Source organism: Halyomorpha halys, unplaced genomic scaffold (genome assembly GCF_000696795.3).
Source record: "Halyomorpha halys isolate HHAL.00 unplaced genomic scaffold, Hhal_1.1 Scaffold24.1, whole genome shotgun sequence".
Lineage (NCBI taxonomy): Eukaryota > Metazoa > Arthropoda > Insecta > Hemiptera > Pentatomidae > Halyomorpha > Halyomorpha halys.
This window is the reverse complement of record NW_027107648.1, coordinates 798938-802746: the sequence shown is the minus strand read 5'-3', so window position 1 is coordinate 802746 and position 3809 is coordinate 798938. Positions and strand designations below refer to the sequence as shown.

Below are 3809 nucleotides of genomic sequence, written 5' to 3'. Positions count from 1 at the left end.
CGTAAACTGGTGGGGGGGAGTTACGGTATGAGTCAGTTGTTATTTCGATGTCAGCTGACTGAGGGGATCAGCTGATCGAACGTATATAAGAGATGTACCGAATACAATAAAGCCAGTATGTTACAGCAGTTCAAACGTGTTACATCTTATTCCTTCTTCTCTTTTTCGATATTTTGCTTTCGCCAATACTTAACTTATGTATATGTATATAGAGGTATAAATTTTGAATGTCTGTCAACAATAGCTGAACATGTCATTTTAACTCAGAATGAATTAGAGTATGATCAGACAGGAATTAATGTTAAAATATAAAACAATACAATGGGAAAATACAAAGAATAGGAAATGTTGTTAATTTTAAAACCGATCTTGGTGGAATATTTCGGTATTATCCGGATATAATTACTAAAATAGAACCGCGAGTTCAAAGAATGACATTAATTAAAACAAAAACAAGAATCGGAGAAATAAACGAGGACTACGCGATTAAGAGGTGATGGGTCAGTAAATATGTAGCGTTTTAACGACATGCGCTCTAATATAATTTTAGTAAGAGGAAAATAGAATCGTAATCTGGTCAGGAGGTTGCAAAACATTCTTGATAATAAATATCGTAACGAGGAAAATGAAGAGTTAATATTCGTCTTGTTCTATTGGATGATAGAGATGTGATAGTGTACAAATTAGACATACAGAAGTTGAGGTAAATCTGAGACTTATAAAAGTCATGACCTTGACCAGGCAAATAGAGTAGAAGGAGAAGACAAAGACATATATGAAGAATGCATCCCTTTCCCAGAGGGCTTAAAGGACAGAGACTTCAACGTGATAGTACAAGAGCTGGAGAGAAAAAAAGGCAGTTATTTCACCCCAATTTTTAATTACTTTAATGAAAACTATGTATAATTACTATTCGATATTGATGAGTCTGCCAAGTATAGTAAGGGGGAATAAAAAATGGTGGCTGTTTCAAAACGTTAAAAAAAAAAAATTATTTTTCATTCGGAGATCTATATCTTTAAAACTACCAACAATACTTGAAAACTTAACATAACATAATTTAAAGTAAAGTACATTTTCTAAAATATTAGTCCTAATAGAGCTAATTACGTCCAATAGTTCTCGAGATATAGCTTTTTAAAAAGCGACATTTCTTAAAGAATGGAGTGAAAAATCAGTAGTTAGTATTTTGAGAAATCTATATCTCAAAAACCATTCGACGTACAGATGTCTATTAGCACTCAAACTAAGCTAGTATAATGGACTATAAAAAAGCTTATGATCTTTACCTTCCTAGGAATTGTAGTTTTCATGATATTTACTAAAATAAATTGGTTTATAGTAGTTTGGACAATTAGTCTGTTTTTTCTCTTTTTGAACTTTTGTACTCTTAGAACCTGGCCTATGGTTTGGAACTAGCGGAACTATCCCAAGCACAACTGGGAACTTCATGGAGGAACTCGGGATCGATATCAAGGACATACTGAAAATGGCTGAAAATATAATCCTGAACTCCCTGGGAACCACTGTCACATGCATAATAACTTAAGTTTAGTTATATACATACTTAAGGATGGTGATGTCTTAAGGGAGGGTATGAATATGTAATGTTCATGTGAATTTTATGTATAGTTGAAACTAATATCTAAATTGTCATGGAAACGATATTTATTTATGAATGGTTCATTCATGAATAAATATCGTATCCATGGCAATTTTAGCTATTAGTTTCAACTATAGCTAATTTTTGCCCATTACTGGTACATAGGCGTAGGCAGAAAAGAACCGCGCCCCCCCCCCCCTAGATTTTTGGGACTCAAAAAAATGGTGAACTTATTTGATAAATGATCTCTTTAAGGTAACACTGTCGAGTTGACATCTTCTCGGACCACAAGATCACAACTACACCTTCTAAGGTACAAGAGGGATGTACGTCGATTCTTCGGTAAAAAAGGTAAGATGAGCGCAATTATTCGACATAAATAAATCTCTAAAAATAATGAGGGAAACGAATAAAAAAGAACCTTTTTTAGATTCCATCCTTCCTGTTATAACTTGCAGTTTGCTATTTTAATTTTTTTTTTTTTCAAAGATTAGATTTATTTATTGATAGATATTACAATCTGCCACACAGTTGTGGGCAATAGGTAATAGTGATGAATGATCTCATACATACTAAAATAAAAAAAATAAATAAATAAATAAAAATAAAATAAAATAAAAAATAAAATTAAAAAAAAAACTCTCTTAAAATACATACAAACAAAAGAATAGACAAGATGAACATAATCAAACTATCTGTATGAAAAATAAATAAATAAAATAACATAATGATAAAATAATATATACAATATTTACACAATGAACCTGAGAATCCCTGAGCCCACTCTATCCCCCACATGTGAGGGGTAAAGCAGAGCTCAACAGATCCCAGCGCATCCCTCTCGCCGCATCACTGGTGCTATTTTAATTATCTCAGAATGTTTTTTAAAAATAAATCAAAGAAGGCAACCATCATAGGATAGGTCGTTAATATTTTTTCATCAGCATTTGAATGTAAGAAACCAAACTTATCAAAATGATTTGACACATTTCACTTTGAAGATTTTTTTAAGCACTTTCCATCACTACTGTGCCGTAGTGCTGTGATACGTCACAACTCAACAAAATTAAGTATACTGTTTTTATACTTTATAAAAACAATCAATCCATCATTCCACAGACTGAATCATCGTTTTGTTCCACGAATTCTTTCGAGATGCCCCTAAAATGAAGGATGAATTTTAATCTTTTTAAATTGGTATATAGTTTTTTTTCCTTCGGAGTAATGAGATATACGTTTAGTGACTATATATAAATGCTTGTTTATTATTGTTGAATATGTTGTCGTCACTATATCTAGCGGAGGGGGGGTCATCGGCTAGGAGATAAATTGCACTGAGGGCAGATCTGATGAATATTCCACAGCGGGCAAGTGCAGCGAGCGTTCTGAAGGTGAGCAGTTTCGGTACAGTTTATTGTTTTCTGTAATAAATTTATGAAAAATTTAAATTCTCGTATAAAATAGAATTTAAGACTGTTTAAAATTTCCTTTTTTTTGTTTTTATATCATTCATATTTTATAACTTGTGAAGAGCATAGATATATATTCTTAGCCAACCTGAGTGGGAAAACACTTTAATATCTCAATCCTACATTTGGGGGAGGGAGGGAGAGGGTGAACTAATTCTACTTTTTGTTTTAAATGATAATATTGTGGAAAATGTTCGTAATCGGGAAAAGGGAAAACAGGAAAATAAAATTTTTAATTTTATTACTATAATTTTTAATATTTTTCCACTTGCCACTATCCAGATTAATAACTAGCATTATTATTTATTTTTACCAAAGAACTATTGTTTAAATTCAGTAACGACTTTATATCAATCTTTGCCTTCAAAGTTGATCAATTCCAATGATATATCAGTATTTTTTTTTTTTTTTTACGTGTTCTATAATATATGACAATTTAAGGTATTACATTCTACACGGTAGCAGGTTAAAAAATAATAACCAACAAACCCGACGATGCTTCGCTATTGCTATATTTGAGGATGTATATACATTAATTGAAAACTATTGAAACTGTGATATCAATTAATATATAGATAACTGATAAGACGTTAAATATAGTAACATAAATGGTAAAAGCTAAATTGCCCTGTTTGATTTTATTTATTTACTATCACTTTATTATTATTTATTTATTGATATTATTTATTAACTTTTATTTTACTGTTTTTTTTTTGTTTTTTTTATTTTTATTGATT

General features: G+C 30.9%; 1 protein-coding gene across 1 annotated transcript in view; it reads left to right on the top strand.

Annotated features, from left to right (window-relative positions):
- The first annotated feature begins 2948 nt into the window (after positions 1-2948).
- The window catches only part of LOC106682520 (putative ankyrin repeat protein RF_0381), a 20037-nt gene continuing 19176 nt past the window's right edge, over positions 2949-3809 (top strand). The window contains exon 1 of the mRNA XM_014423425.2: positions 2949-2994. The gene's annotated coding sequence lies outside the window, so the exon portion shown is untranslated. The remainder of the gene's footprint in view (positions 2995-3809) is intronic.